Below are 17,058 nucleotides of genomic sequence, written 5' to 3'. Positions count from 1 at the left end.
GCGCGCCGCCTCTCGCGCCGAGGAGAACTGGGCGGGATTTGGAGGTGGGGACGAGTCGCAGTTAAGCAGCCGCCGCGAAAGGGGCGTGGCTTCGGCTTCACGGGCTTGCCTGGGGAGGGCGTGGTCTCTGGCGGGCGAGGCGTGGCCTCTGCGGGGACTGCGGTAACTTCAGAGCCGCAGAGGAGGCGGGGGAGGAAAGCTGTGGGTCACGTGATTGCTCCCCTGCAGCCTTTTAAACAGGCTCCTGTTCCGATTCGCGGTTAAGGTGGGTTCCCACTCTGAGACGGCTGCAATCTCATGCATACCTGCCTAACAGGGTAAACTGTACCGCGCTAGGGCTTGCTTCTGAGGAAACTGGGATGGAAAAATGCACGTGGCAAAGTAGTTTTAAATTAAAGCATATGCTTCCTAAAAACCGTGGAGCCATATTCCTAAAGTTTTTCTTCGGGTAGCAAAGCGGGTTTGATCCACACGTGGGGGTGGGGGGAGGAATTTAATGGATCGTGATGGCTCGATTAAAGAAACAACCACCGGCAAACCCCAAGCACCTGTTGTCTAAACCGCAGTCGACATCTTGGCATATGGACTGCCTTAATTAAATCTATTACGGATCCATTAGAGCTGCAGGAATGCTCGTGATTTGTTTTTCAATACATAGGTAAAGAGACCCCTGACCATTAGGTCCAGCCACTCTGGGGTTGCGGCGCTCCTCTCGCTTTATTGGCCGAGGGAGCCGGCGTACAGCTTCCGGGTCATGTGGCCAGCATGACTAAGCCGCTTCTGGCGAACCAGAGCAGCGCACGGAAACGCCAGTTACCTTCCTGCCGGAGCAGTACCTATTTATCTACTTGCACTTTGATGTGCTTTTGAACTGCTAGGTTGGCAGGAGCCGGGACCGAGCAACGGGAGCTCACTCCGTCGCGGGGATTTGAACCGCCGGCCTTCTGATCGGCAAGTTCTAGGCTCTGTGGTTTAACCCACAGCGCCACCCGCATCCCATTTATTGAAACCCACGTTTCAATACATGGGACCCTGTCAAATCCACTTTCAAATCATAGCATGCTTCTGTGTGCATGTGAAAATTCACTGTAAAAACATAAGAACATGAGGCTGCTGGATCAGGCCAGGACCAGTAAACAGGACCTGAGTACAACAGCACTCTGCCCATCTGTGATTCCCAGCACTCATCATGGGACGTACTGTTTCCAACAGCAAAGCCAAAAAAGTGTCATGAATCTGTGGCACGTTGGCTTAAAAAAGGTATAGCATCTTGATTTTTTTAAATAAAAAATTACTGTCAGTTGTCTCAAATCAACGCTCTAATAACCACAGCTCATATCCATGCCTGCAAGAATGCTGTAAAAAATCCAGACCCCGTGCTTGAAGGCACTGCAGTGGTACAAAAGCCTGTATGTGAAGCGTAGATCTTCCTGCTTTTTATATGGCATCAATTCCACCAGCTAATTACAGCTTGCATCTAAGCTCGCATATTGCATGGTAAAAAAAAGAGAACATGCTAGCACTGCCTCATGGTGCAGCTGTGCTATGAAATGTGTGCCACTCCGCTGAGAGACCAGCCACTTTTGTGCTCTCCTTGAATTTTCTATTCCAGCTGGTCCTTATAACAACATTGCAACTAAGATCTGGTTTCTTGCTTCTCTCCCCCGCCCCCCCCCCCCCGCAAACTGACTGGCTCTTTTTTCCCTTTTGTGGTGCCTTTTAAGATTGTAAGCCTGAGGTTACAGCAACTGTTATTCAGCTTTATTAAGGAAAACATTTCAGCTAAAGGAAAAGACGAAAACTCTTATTAGCGGCGTAGATTTGAGACATGCGTCAAATTCACCACCCCATCAGAATTTACATCACCCAGTGAGCTTCGTGGCTGAGTGGAGATTTGAACCCTGGTCTTCCAGGTCATAATCAAAGCACTAATCATGGCACTACACTGGATCTTATTCCAGGCATTGCAAGCCTGCTGTCCTCTAGCTGTTTTGTACAGCAAGTCCCATCTTCCCTGGCCACTGACCACCCTAGCTGGGGCTGATGGGAGCTGGAGTCTGAAATCATCTGGAGAGCACCATACTGACAACTCCAGTGCAAAAACAGATACTGAGGGTATGGATCCTGCTGTTCCTTTGTCATTTTAGCAGTCAGATCACAAAAATTAAGTGTTTAAATCCACAGCTCATAACTCTGTGCCCATTCAGCTCTTTATATCCAGTGCTTTGTTGTACAGCCATTACAAAGAGATAGGTACATGGTTTTGACAGAGAAGCTTCCAAATCAGCAAGCAGCATATTAAAAAAGACAGTAAAGGTAAAAGGTAAAAGACCCTTGGATGGTTAAGTCTAGATGAAATTGACTATGGCAGTGATGGCCAAACTTGGCCCTCCAGCTGTTTTTGGACTACAACTCCCATCATCCCTAGCTAACAGGTCCAGTGGTCAGGAATGATGAGAACTGGAGGGCCCAGTTTGGCCATCACTGGACCATGGGGTGGAGCGCTCATCTCGCTTCAGGCAGAGGGAGCCGGCGTTTGTCCGCAGACAGCTTTCTGGGACTTGTGGCCAGCATGACTAAATAGCTTCTGGCACAACGGGACTCCGTGATGAATGCCAGAGCGCACCGAAACACCATTGACCTTCCTGCTGTAGCGATACCTATTTATCTACTCACACTGGTATGCTTTCAAAATGCTACGTTGGCAGGAGCTGGGACAAAGCCATGGGAGCTCACCCCATCACACGGATTCAATCTGCCAACCATACGATCGGCAAGCCCAAGAGGCTCAGGAAGATAGCCTCTTCTGAGATGATGTCTCCTACAACATTTGTGTATCGTGAAAACACATTAGCTACCACTTTCCTCCAGCAAAATTCTGTACCTCTCCCTCTTCTTAAACAAACTTGATAACAGCCTCAGTATTTTTTGGCTGATCATCCCAGGGTGGAGAAGGCTGTATAGACCAATAGTAACACCACTAACCTCCCCCAGGAGCAAACTGGCAGCTATTGCAGTTCTTTGAGTACAGGTGCAATCTGCTGCAGATTTTATGTTATAAATCGCTTTTAAGAGGTCTGTTTTGACCCTGAGGGGTGGTCTGAAAAACACAAGTTAAGTTAATGAAATAGAAAATAAGTAAAACGTAGTCTAAAAGACCAGCAATTCAGAGAGAGATAAACTCGCTAAGTGTAAATCTAGCCACCCCAAGCACCTGTTTGCTCTAACAGTTTCCCAACGCGACAGAGTAGAACAGCATGAAACAGGTCCCCCCCCCCCAGCGATTTCTTTTTTTAAAATTGGTCAGGAACATGAAGCGGGGGGGGGGGGGGAGAGAGAGATCACAGATGACAATGTTACTTGGTACAAAAATATTTTTCATCCTCTTATTACATAATCGGAGCAGCTTTCACGTTGAGGGGGAGGAACAGATGGCAAAAACTGCGGTCCTGCATATCATTCAGCCCTTGTAGGCCCCATAGAAGTGAATGGGTCTTACATGCATCGAAGCACCTGCAGGACTGCAGCAACAAGCAACAAGTCATCATCTTGTGTTACTTTCATTTATAGACCACCTCATCTGGAAAGTCACAGGCGACATAAGCAACACCCTACACCCTCAAACCAATAGAGAGTAACGGACTACAGTCCAAAAGCTGCTAGAGTTTGCGCTAACGGACTGGTGAGCTTTAATGTTGCGCAACAGAGGAACCCAAACTCATCAGTTGTGCTTGCAGAAACTCACTGTGCAACCAACTGCACCATCTATTGTGCAACAAAGTTACAGGCAACTTGCTTGTGCACACTCTTGTGCAAATATACGCCCCGGTGTATTTAACTTGGTGCTACGTTGGATAAGGTAAAGGTAAAGGGACCCCTGACCATTAGGTCCGGTTGTGACCGACTCTGGGGTTGCAGCGCTCATCTCGCTTTATTGGAGCCGACCTACAGCTTCCAGGTCATGTGGCCAGCATGACTAAGCCGCTTCTGGAGAACCAGAGCAGCGCACGGAAACGCCGTTTACCTTCCCGCTGGAGCGGTACCTATTTATCTACTTGCACTTTGACGTGCTTTGGAACTGCTAGGTTGGCAGGAGCAGGGACCGAGCAACGGGAGCTCACCCTGTTGCGGGGATTCGAATCGTCGGCCTTCTGATCAGCAAGTCCTAGGCTCTGTGGTTTAACCCACAGCACCACCCGTGTCCCGCTACGTTGGATAGAAACACATTTATTGCACTGGCCAACCACATGCCTCTGGGAAGCCTACAAGTGGTCGCATGAACGCAACCACCATTCTCCCCACTTGCGATTCTGAGGCATACTGCCTGCAACAGCAGTGGCAGAACGTAGCCATCATGGCTTGTAGACATGGAAAACTTTGCCCTTTATGAATTTGTCTTATTTTCTTTCGAAGCCACCCATGGGAGCACCGTTCCATGGTTGTGTGAAGAAACCTTCTTTGGCCTGTTCTGAATCTTCCAACATTCATCTTCACCAGACGACCCTGAGGGCTAGTATTTGGGAGGAGAAAAAGCTTCCTGAATGCACAATGCATAATTTTCATTTCATCAGATGCGTTAAAATTTTGCAATGGTTTTCTAATGTGGGAAGCAGTCTCCAAAGACTGTGGTGGGCAATCTGTGGTTCTCTAGATGTTGATGGACATCCTATCATCCCTGACAGTTTATCATGCTGGCTAGGATCTAGGGGAGGTGGAAGCCAATGATATAGGGACAGCAGTATGTTGACTACCCCTGAAAAGGCATGTTGCACATTATCTTTTAGAGAGTCACGGTTCCTCACCTAAGTCTTGGTTTGCATTCTGGAATGAAAACAACACTAACAAGATGTGTGGAAGCCAATGCAGATGACAGAACAGAGGTGCATGAGGTTGCTGGGTGTGGAAATTATAAGGTTTGGCCACAGATGATATCACCAATGTCCTTAAGCAAAGGCTCAGATTTATTGCAGCCTATGTTTTTCTGGATTACAGCCTTCTTCATCAGATATATGAAAGGTTATTCTCAGCTGACACACAAACACACACAAAAGTTAATATAAAGAGGTGTCAGAAGGCCACGAAACAGAGGAGGTGGTTGGTATCGCTGACATTCTATGAAAAGTTGAGATGTGCTGAAGATAAAGGGGCCACACGCATCTGTGTTAATAAGATGCCATTAGACTACGTGTTTTGCTTATCAACAATAAAGTGTAGAAACAAAGTACAATAAAAAAAATTTACACACAAGATTTTGATTTTTCACAGCAAACAAGAGTCTATTTAGATCACATCATGAAAATTACTAAAGCCCTTGAAGCTCATCAACAATATTATGTTCCAGTCTATAAGGATCTCATCGCTCTTTGCCTATCCGGATTGTTCTGCAAATTCCAGCATAGAACAATATTCCAGTTATAAACAAACATTCCTGATTCTTCTAATTTACTTGGCAACTCTTGCATTTGTATTTAACACAGTTACCCCATTAATATCTTTGCCGTTCCCTGGAAGAAGTTTCAGTACTAGCATAGACATTTATAATGTGGCATAAATTGTTTTGTTTTGACTGTATTTTATTTCAAAAGCTTTGAACACTTGACAGGGGGATGATTCTATTTTTCAGAAAGAGGAAAAAGTTTATTGACCTTCTGCTTTGATAATCCCTACCTTGCCTTTCCCCTCTTTGCCAGAAGGCTCAAAGCACGATCCTTTCAGGTCACATCAATAGCTACCATTCTGTGTGCAGTGGTTCAATACTTAATATTTTTGAAAACAAATCAGAGCAAAGATCAAGTCTCTTGTTTTGGATCAGAAAGTGGGGTTTCTTCTTAGTGGCTTTGAAAAGCAAATACACTAGGAGCAATTCCAGTCTTCAGACAGCGGCTCAAAGTGGTGTCACCACGCTCCTTCCACAGCGATACTTCTTTTTTGAGAGTTTGTAGGTAGCACCACAAAGACAAAGCAAACAGGTAAAAACTTTCTTGCAAAAATAAAAAAAACCCACCAGCTGAATGACAGCAGTTGCAACTATGTTTGGTTTCTTTACCTTGTACCCAAAGTCTCTGGGAACCTTAAACAGGCACAGGTGAATAAAATGGGTATTTTTTGCTGCATTTGGGTGACATGGGTATTAATCTCACTGCCCCAGTGTCTGTGGGTATAGTAGCATGCGAACAGTAGATCTGTAAAAAGCAAAAACAAACAGTTAAGAGCATTGTCTAGTCCAGCGGTTCTCAACATGTGGGTCCCCAGATGTTGTTGGACTACAACTCCCATCATCCCTGAGCTCTGGCCTTGCTAGCCATGGATGATGGGAGTTGTAGTCCAACATCATCTGGGGACCCACAGGTTGAGAACCGCTGGTCTAGTCTAAGCCATGGTGCAGGGATGGGAACCTCTGGCACTCAAGATGTTCCTGACTAAAATTCCCATCATTCTTGCACATGGACTATGCCATCTAGGGATGGTGGGTGTTACAGCCCAAATTTGCCTGGGAACCAAAGGCTAGGAATTGCTGGTTCTAGAGGCTTGATGTAAGAATAAGAATAAGAATTTTATTATTTATATTCCACCTATCTGGCTGGGTTTCCCCAGCCACTCTGGGCGACTTACAGCACATAAAAAATGGTAAAACATTAGACAAAAATTTCCCAATACAGGGTTGCCTTCAGATGTACACATGCAATGAATGAGATAAGAGGAGTAACTGTATCATATCAGACTGCAAGCATGGCAAATAGCCAGTATGGCAGGTAATGGACTGGTCCAGAATCCCATCTTCCTCTTAGCTGCTCGTCATTGCTTGACAAATCCCATCCCTTGTCAAAGAGGAAAGTTCAAAATAAGTACTCATTGATGCCCAAATGCCTGGGGAAACAAAATGGCGTCAAAATGATGGCAAATTTGGAGCCAAGTAGGCCTTCCTGGGGATGGAGTTCAGGGTGGCTCGGGACCACACTACCTCAAGGACCGCCTCTTTCCATATGAACCTACACAAACCCTGAGATATTCTTCTGAGGCCCTTCTTCATGTGCCTCCTCCTCAAGAGATCTGGAGGGTGGCAACACAAGAACGGGCCTTCTTTGCAGTGGCTCCCCGTCTGTGAAATGCTCTCTCCAGGGAAGTTTGCCTGGCGCCTTCATTACACACTTTTAGGCGCCAGGCAAAAACGTTCCTTTTTAACTAGGCCTTTAGTTGATTTGATTGACATCCTATACCCTTTTAAAATGTGTGTGGGGTGTTTTATTTTTGTGTGTGGGGGGGTATTGTTTTTTATTTTGATTATGGATTTTGTGGTTTTATATTGTGATTTTATTCTGTAAGCCGCCCAGAGACCTGTGGGTATAGGGCAGTATATAAATTCAATAAACAAATAAATAAAATAAAATGGAGGCAGTTTGTGGAGAAGTCAGGCGGCAGTTAGTTCCAGTTGAGCCAATGGGGGGGATAGAGATAGGCAAATTTGTCAGTTTTGGTTTATTTCAGTTAATTTTTCCATTCCTAAGTTTGTTTCTCCACATTTCCACATCAGTTTGTGATATGTTTTTTTTAAAGGGTGTGAAAATTCACCAGCATTTTTGTGCAAATTTCTATTTCTATGCACAGTTTCACCTAATATACACATTTCTGCAAGCATTTGCTTCTAACATAATGCATTTTTAGTGTCATTGTCACTAATATTTGCAGTCTGCATGAACACTTTAATGCCTGCATATGCAGTTTGGCTGGAGAACTGCATTGCAAAATTCAGAGAAGTGCAAATTTCAAAGGATGGCCACGTTTCGGTTGACACGTTGTTTCAGAAAAGTGTGCATTAGATAGGTTCACCTTTAAATCTGAACTGAATCAAATTTCAACTACATCCCTAGGAGGGAGATATACTGTCACCTTTCTCTCTGTCCTAGGCAGGTAGAGTGGTAGAGGATGGGATGTTTTGCCAAACTCACCATGTAACACAGCACCTTTTTTCAATTTCAAGCCCCAAAATGCAGAGCTGGCGGCATGAAAAAGTAACAACAATAACAACCATAGCTGTCAACCATCCCTTATTTGGCAGGAAACTCCCTTATCCCAGCGCCGTGTCCCGCTGCTGTCCCTTATTGATGATGTCCGTTAAATTTCCCGGGTTGCAAAGGAAGCAGCTCCTCTCCCTCCCTCCCTGCCGACCAGGGAGGAGGGAGGCTCCAACTGTGTTGCTTGGCTGCGTTACTCACCCAATAAGGAGTCTAAGAACGACTGGGGGGGTGGAGCTTGCATGCCTTGTGCCAATCAAATCGGCCGCGTTGCCTGGGGACTCGCCCTTGCTCAGCGCTTCCCAGCGGAGAGGTGACGGTGATTTTCCTTGCTGCATCCCCTTTGCTGGGTTGCTGCACTGTGGGAACCACCACTTGAGGCTTCGTTTGGTTGTTAGCTGGGCTTTCTGCCTTTGGCTCGGAGGGGCTCAGAAGTTGAACATACCTGTGCCCGGAAAATCCCTTATTTGGGCTGCTGATCCCTTATTTTCGAAGGTAAAGGTAAAGGGACCCCTGACCATTAGGTCCAGTCGTGACCGACTCTGGGGTTGCGGCGCTCATCTCGCTTTATTGGCCAAGGGAGCCGGCGTACAGCTTCCGGGTCATGTGGCCAGCATGACTAAGCCGCTTCTGGCGAACCAGAGCAGCGCACGGAAACACCGTTTACCTTCCCCCTGGAGCGGTATCTATTTATCTACTTGCACTTTGATGTGCTTTTGAACTGCTAGGTTGGCAGGAGCAGGGACCGAGCAACGGGAGCTCACACTGTCGCGGGGATTCGAACTGCTGACCTTCTGATCAGCAAGTCCTAAGCTCTGTGGTTTAACCCACAGCGCCACCTGCGTCCCTTTTCGAGGCTGCTGGTCCCTTATTTTCAAATCTGTAAGTTGACAGCTATGATAACAACCCATGCAGCCATTCTTCTAAGGTGGGTGTAGGGAGCCTCTGGGCTTCCGGACACTGATGAACTACAACTCCCGTAATCCCATGCCATGCTTGCTTGGGACTGATGGGAGTTGTAGTACATCAACATCTGGCGGGTCAAAGGTTCCCCATACCCACTCTCAGGTAAACTCTGTTGCAAGCTATGAGACATTGCAGTTCCATCTTTTCCAGAATCACTAGGGTGCAGTGGGTTTTCTCTCCCCACTCCCACTTTCTCTCCCAGAAAACAAAACAAAAAACTTGTTGTGACAGCTGGAAAACAATGTAGCTACAATCCAGCTGTGTGGAAGAAACACCCTTTCCACATTTTCTTTTCAAAGCTTTTCTTTTTCACAGTTTGGCAAAGAGAAAGGGTGGATGAAATAACAACTGGGGAGGTGGGGTGGAACCCAAAGTAAAAATGATTCTGGTGTCCATGAGCTGGGGAAAAGCACACCATTTGTAAATGAAGCGCAGAAAAGGACAAATGAAACATTTTCGTTGTTTATTAACACTTCAAACCATCACATCCTATAGCCAGTGATCCCCCCCCCCCGCCAATGTTCTCTGCATTTTCTTCCTGATGGTACGCAAATAGGTACATGAGGCACTCTGTGCGAATACTGGAAAAATTATATATATAATATACACATACTATATAATATACACATATTACATATATAATACACACACAAATCCAACCAACCTCATGCAAAAATAAATAACAGGGAATATTGCAGAATATACACAAGCACCATTAGGAAAATCTGTGTGCTTAAAGAAGTTACAATCTGAATAAGCATATAATCATGATTAATAAGAACAGGGTTACAGTTCATGCACATATCGTAACTATGAAAAAGCTAACAAACCTCTGGCTACCAAAGTACCAGAGCAACAGTTTATAAAAGCCCACCCTTTTTCAGTCTTCGTTATCAGCAGACAGTGTTTAAAAATAAATAGGATTACGTTTAAAATGACACACAGAATAAAAACTTCCTTACTTCTAAACATAATTTTTGTTGGGGTTCCTTTCAAGGTTGGTTAGGCAACAGGGCAGAATGAAGGAATGCTGCCAAGATAAAGCAACAGTTAAGTATTCTCAAAGTCATTAATACTGACAACTTGCGGGGGGAGGAATCAGCAGGAGTAGTTACAGAAGAGGAGCATTACTGCTTGTACTTCTGTAGTTATATAATATGCCAAATGCTGGAGAAACGGCTCGACAAAAAGCATGTTGCATTATTAAGCGTAGCAGCTTGATCGTCTCTAGTTTGGCCAAAGCAAAGATGGCCAACAGACTGTCCAGAGAGTGGACTCTTTATATAGGCCGTATGCTGCAAAATCATCATCATCATCATCGTAATAATAACAGTAACAATAAGGCAGAATTATGTTGTCTGAGAATCTGCTCTTTAAAAATGTAGGATGGGAAGTAGAAAAAAAAAACTTATTAAAGACGTATGGTCAAGTGGTTAATGCTTTTAAGGGTCAAAATACATGTTTTGGTTAGGGTTGCCATATTTCAAGAGGTAAAAATCCGGGGCACAAAAGCTGGTTTTGGGAAAGCAACGCACACTTCATTGTGTGACATTTTACCGATTTCCAACCGACGATAATTCCATCATTGAAATCCCGGACAAATTCCAGACGTATGGCAACCCTATTTTTGGTGCCCTGCACAATGATTGCGTTTGGGTTCACACCCTGGTTCCAGAAGTGTGCATTAGCTAGCTTCTCACTAAAATGCAGACAGAAACAAATTCCCCCACCTCCCATCCCTAAACTGCTACTCTACAAGGCTATGCATTCATATAAATGCTTGCATGGAGGGCTGATTTCATGGCCTTCCTTTACTTTTATAGTCTTCCGCACACTGAATGTTCTGGCCCTACAACTGCATTTCTATTGCTTTTGCAAAACTGTGTAGTATGAATCTGACTTCCGCAGTTTGTCAGTGGAATCTAAGCCCTGGAAGAAATTTAGCAGGGCAGCTCCTGATGTAATGAATCTCCAGGGAGAATTCAAGTCCAAATAGTACACGTCTGAGGCTGTGAGTGGTCATTCTAGTTAGAAGACCAGAAAATAAGGCAAAGAAGAGGCAAAATGGAACAGGAGGACTTGGCTATCCGACAGTGACTGTCCCACCCATGTTTTGGGCTTGTATAACTATACATTCCCACTGAATAAAACTTACAGCAGTTAAAAGTCTATGTGTTTGACATATTGTAACATATAGAGAGTAAACAGTAGTATTAAACCATCCCTGTCATTAAGAAAGGTAATGAGTTGGGGGGGGGGTTGAATCCATAAAGGAAGCAACAGCAGCAGCAGCTGGTTTCCATTTCTATCAACTGACAGCTGACTATGAAACATAGAAGAAGAATAATAATAATAATAATAATAATAATAATAATAATTTATTATTTGTACCCCGCCCATCTGGCTGGGTTTCCCATATATATTTTATCTCCTCTTCCTTCGAATTCAAGTCAACTTGGTTCTGGGGACTAAACAGGAATTCATTACCCCATAGCAGCCTTTCTCAACCTGTGGGTCCCCAGATGTTGTTGAACTACAACTCACATCACCCCTAGCTAGCAAGGCCAGAGCTCAGGGATGATGGGAGTTGTAGTCCAACAACATCTGGGGACCCACAGGTTGAGAACCGCTGCCCCATAGCCATCGTTCCAACTCTACAATTCTATGATTCCATGATTTTTCAAAGTATGCAGGGCTGATGTTGCCAGCATACCATGCATTTAGCTCTCCAAAGGGACCTTGCTGTTGGGTGGGAAACCTCTGCGGCCTCCAAGATGTCCTTGGACTACAACTCCCATCATCCCTAGCTAGCAGGAGCAGTTGCCAGGGATGATGGGAGTTGTAGTCCAACGACAGTTGGAGAGCCAAATTTGAGAAACACTGTTCTTATGCCTGACTCGTGCATTGACTACAGTAAAACGGAGGCCTCTCTATCTGGCCTGTGGGCTTCATCTTGATACCACCCCTTGAGTGTTCTTGCCTGGCTAGAATGTCTTTCTGGTGCCTCTGGAAAAACAGAGAGGTTTGTGTGTGTAGAAACTAGGATATAGGAAGCTTGCTTAGACGTGAGGGTGGCCCACAGACTGATTAAAGGTGCTGTGCTCCCTTTCTAGTCGTAGAGACCTGGGCACAAATGAGGATAAAGTACAGCGTGAATCATCCTCTGCCACCCGGCACCTGGCAAAGAGAGATTTTCAGGATGCTGCCCACCTCACCCGAAACATGACCGCTTTTGTTCAGGTGATGAAGTCATTTACTGGTCTAAGCCAACAGGCAAAAGCAGGCGGTGCCAGAACACGGAGAGCAAAGCCCATGTCAAACGAGGGCAACTTTCTTTCTAGAAGTTTTAGAGCTTTTTGCGAAAAAGATTCTAATTGCTTTGGGAGCGCATGAAAAAAAAGCGAAGCTGTGGGGTTTGGGGGTGGGGAACAGAAGCAAGGCATCATCCCACTCTTGAGTTCCACTCAGTGTCAATGATTAAAGTCATTGCTGTGATTAACGATATTCAGCTGCCAAATCTGCCGAAACAACCCCTTCGTTGTTCATCCTATCAGAAGAAAACCTGCAGTATCAAGCCAAGCCATCAGCAGCCTTCAGGAAATTCACTTACAGCAGCAGGTGCAGGTGTGTGGCAGTACTTGCATGTACTCTTGTGTGTGTGTGTGTATCATTTCTGTACATGCAAGTACTGACACGCACACATTATTTCTTGCACGCTGTATTTGGGAAATGCCCTAGGATTGACAAACACATGGGCATCTATATGCTTTGAGAACTCCCTACCCCAAACCGATTTAAGACAGTTCTGATCATCTCTGCCAGCCGCCTTGTACCATCCAATGTCTCTGTAAAGCTATATTTATCAGATTCACCCTCCCAGCATAAGATTTCTGGCTTCCTCCAGTGCTCTGCATCTCTCGATAAGAAGCAAGGCATATGTAGCTCTATTTCCCAGCCCACCTTACTTTCAAAAGCAGGCACTAATAATTCTTAAATGCTTTCCCATCCCTCCCTTACCACTATTAGAGGGTGGATTTACTTAATTTTTTAAATAAAAAATCCCCTCCACCATTGTTCTAAAAATTGTTCTGCGCATTCCCTTGCTCTCTCAAAGGTTCTGCAAAACACTGCATGTCAAACAGATTAACAGGATGTGACAGGAAGCCTTTTCCCCTTGGGAAGGAAAATGTCCCTGTTTACACCAGTAAGCTATGCATTTCTAGTTTATAGACCAGTCATGGCAGGTCCCTCTAGTATATTTGACTTGATTAATATTCCTTTCACAGATATACATATATGGGGTTGGAATTTATAAGTGGCTAGGCCTCATTGAAATATATAAGAGTTTTGCCATTTAGTTTCAGTGGGAATGTGGATTGATGCCCAAGGCTTTTCAAAAGGACACCACTCCAATATTTTGCTTGAGGAGTACAATGAACAGGCGGCGGCATTTTTAGAGGTTGAGTTGAGGATTTAAATGGTCAGGGGGAAGCCTTTTGGTGTGGAGTTCGATCAAGCAATTTCTCAAGAAACAACAACAGATTCCGAAGAAAAGAATTCGTGTTTTTCAACTAACAATGTACTAGTTGTTCTGCATCACATTTCCAACCTGTAGCAATATCTACCTGCAAACTGACACATGCATTGAGTGTGTGTATGTAACATGGCAAAGGTTGTGTGTGCATTTGTTTTTGGCTCCAACTCAAAGTTAGTGATCATCGAGCTTAATCTTGTGTGGGAGCAGCATGGAGCAAAGTAGCTGTGAGCTGTTCCCAGACCCTACATGTTTGTGTAGTCCCAGAAAGCCAGGGATGGGGAACCTCTGGCCAAATTTGACCTGGCATGGGTCCTTATTTTGCCTTCGAGGCCGTTTTCCACAAACCAGGGCCACCTGCTCCCCGCTTGATGTCATCTGTGGGCTAATAGAGACACGGCTGGATCACCCAGGTGACTGAGTTTCCCATGGGGAACTCCCACTGCACAAACAATTCCCGAAGAAAGAAGGTTCGGCTTACTGTAAACCAGGTCAATGAGTCAATCCTTAAAGTCCAAGAGACTTTATGGTGAGATATTTCAAATACTGCAGGTTCATTAAAAAGGGTAAAGGGACTCCTGACCATTAGGTCCAGTCGCGGACGACTCTGGGGTTGTGGCGCTCGTCTCGCTTTATTGGCTGAGGGAGCTGGTGGCCGGCATGACTAAGCTGCTTCTGGCGAACCAGAGCAGCGCACGGAAACACCGTTTACCTTCCCGCCAGAGCGGTACCTATTTATCTACTTGCACTTTGAACAGAGCCAAGTTTAAACAAACAGGTCTGCTGGCATCACGGGTTGTTTGAGCCTCAAACAGCTGTGCTTTGATTTATGGTACAGAATTGTAGAATTGTAAAGTTGGAAGGGACCACCAAGAGTCAAGCAGGAATCACAGTTGAAGAATCCCTGAGAGGCCATCCAACCTCTCTTTAAAAATCTCCAAAAAAGGAGGGCCCCACCACCTTCTGAGGGAGTCCGATTCACTTTCGAATAGCTCTTAGGTAAAGGTAAAGGGACCCCTGACCATTAGGTCTAGTCGTGGCCAACTCTGGGGTTGCGGTGCTCATCTCGCTTTATTGGCCGAGGGAGCCGGCGTACAGCTTCCGGGTCATGTGGCCAGCATGACTAAGCCGCTTCTGGAGAACCAGAGCAGCGCACGGAAACGCCGTTTACCTTCCCGCTGGAGCGGTACCTATTTATCTACTTGCACTCTCATGTGCTTTTGAACTGCTAGGTTGGCAAGAGCAGGGACCGAGCAACGGGAGCTCACCCTGTCGTGGGGATTCGAACCGCCGACCTTCTGATCGGCAAGTCCTAGGCTCTGTGGTTTAACCCACAGCGCCACCCGTGTCCTTACCTCTCGCTAAAGGGGCAGCCGAACATTTCCTTTAGATCAAAAGTACACCTTCTTGGGAAAGCTTTTAAAATAGCATGCCCCCGCAACAATATTTTAAATGAAAAGGTTCTTGCCCACACCAGTTTTTGCATACATCAAGAAAGCCTTAAGTGCTTTACAAGTATTTAAATTAACATAATAGATCACCTCCTCAAAATGAATATAAAAACTAACACTTCACACATCATGACAGAAGAAGCAGCCCTTTGCATCTGTGTCAGAATGACATATGGCACTTGAGAGTGGCCAGTTTTAAATACCAGTGGCAAAAAAATAACAGTTATATACATCTAAATCCTGATATAAATAAAGCTTTGAACATAACACACCTAAAAAAAGTCCTCAACCACAGAAGAGTATAAAAATAATAAAATACTAAATGTTATATTCACATGAGATGCACATAACATGTTGAAACCAGCCCATTGTTCTTAACATGAAGCCATGGTCTGCTTATCTTAGCTGTAGTTTGTTAACCCACCTCAGTCCACTATCTATGGTTTGCCTGCGGCCACCAAACCAGAATATGAAACTATGGTTTGAAGTTGGCTTACAAACTTTGGCTTCCGCTAACCATAGTTTCTTGCTACGCCTACTATCCTGGCGTAATCCTGGATTATTTTGGTGCCCCTCCCCAGATAGGATGTGTGGGAAGAGTGGTGAGAAAATGAAATCAACATTAGGCGGAACAAGCTATGGTTAATTTGCTCATCAGTGAGACTTACTTTGGTTTGTTCCAACAAACCATGGATAAAACAAACCATAGCTTAACACGCCATGTGAACGTGGCCAATGTCTTTTCAAACCGGATGACAAAATATTTTGTCCTTAGTACTTAATAGGCACCAGTAGGTTGGAATGGTAAAACCCTGAAAAGCCATTGAATGCTGTCTCCTTGTACACTCAATGGAATGGATAAGGCTCAATCAAGAGTTGTATTTGTGAACTGGCTGCAACCCACTGCATTAAAATTGCCTCCATGACACTAATGGTGTTTACAAGTAATGGCACCTTCCTATAGACATTTCCTATGCTGATAGTTTGGTACATTAGTAGGTATTATTTTCAGAAATGCATTTTTCATTTCAGTATCTAAGCTCCCTTTCTTCTGAAGCCTCGTTAACACGTTCTTGATATTCCTTAGTAATATTTTCTTTGGTATGCAATGAAGAGAAGGGGACGTCAGCTCTTATGCAAGACAATATTGTGATGTTCCAGTATCTGGTACTTTGTTTAATACTGAATCTGTCCACAGCAATTCACTCATCTTTGGTGAGGGTGTGGTAGCTTATTCACGCTTATCATTAAGTAGCATCTAAATGCAACCCCCTTTAAATGATATTTAAAATTATTCCAGAGGGTTCCGAATATTGATCTTTAACATACAGTATGTTATTTTACCATCTCCCCAAGATACAGGGATATGAATGGGCAGGCTTAAAACTACTTCAAAGAAGTAAATGCAAAACCACCAGACTTTTTGAGGCCTTGTGTCTGAGTTGTTTTATGGCAGGCTTTAGATGGGGATTTGCATGACTGAATGCTCCTCCATTTAAAAACAAAACAAAACAAAACAAAACAAAACCCTCCACACAGAATACTGTTGTGTCAGAGACCTAATCCGCACTCAACATTAAAATAAAAACATTTAAAATGAACTATCATTTCTTTGTGGTATACAAGCCTTTTTAAATTTCCCTGCTCCTGCGTCATGCACAAGAGGAAGCAAGTCACATGAACCGAGCCTTACAGTTCATTTCCTCTACACAAACCATTAGCCAATGTTGGTTCCGACTTACTGCTCATGGTTTGTTTGGAGGAGACAAACCAGGTCACATCAAGTCAAACTCTGGCTTCGTTTTCTCCTCTGCAAAGCGCAGTCCAGAAAGAACTCATGGATGTGAATCCATGTCTTATTTCAAACTGTGGTTTACCATTGTGATCAAATGCAGCCAGAGAGAAGCAAGGTTAGAAGCCTTCACTCGGGTATAGTTTGGCTGCACCTAAGAGGGCTGTTGGATTTTTAAAATATTTTTTTCTTTTTTGCACAAAGGGACATTCAGTTATGCATTCCCTGAACCTGCAGTCTAAAATGGTACTATCCAGACACTGGCCGGAGTTATGGAAGAACCATAGACCAGACCCATTGAAA

At 44.6% G+C, this 17,058-nt stretch overlaps 1 long non-coding RNA gene across 1 annotated transcript; it reads left to right on the top strand.

The window, feature by feature from the left end:
- The first annotated feature begins 4,718 nt into the window (after window positions 1-4,718).
- LOC308465458 lies at window positions 4,719-13,021 on the top strand. The gene is made up of 2 exons (XR_013980459.1): window positions 4,719-6,229; window positions 6,349-13,021. It is a non-coding gene; the product is annotated as an uncharacterized lncRNA (long non-coding RNA).
- The last annotated feature ends 4,037 nt before the right edge of the window (window positions 13,022-17,058 follow it).

The sequence above is a fragment of the Podarcis pityusensis genome, assembly GCF_964106645.2.
Source record: "Podarcis pityusensis genome assembly, chromosome: 16".
Classification (NCBI taxonomy): domain Eukaryota; kingdom Metazoa; phylum Chordata; class Lepidosauria; order Squamata; family Lacertidae; genus Podarcis; species Podarcis pityusensis.
The sequence above is the reverse complement of the archived record's forward strand: the minus strand, read 5'-3'. Positions and strand labels throughout refer to the sequence as shown.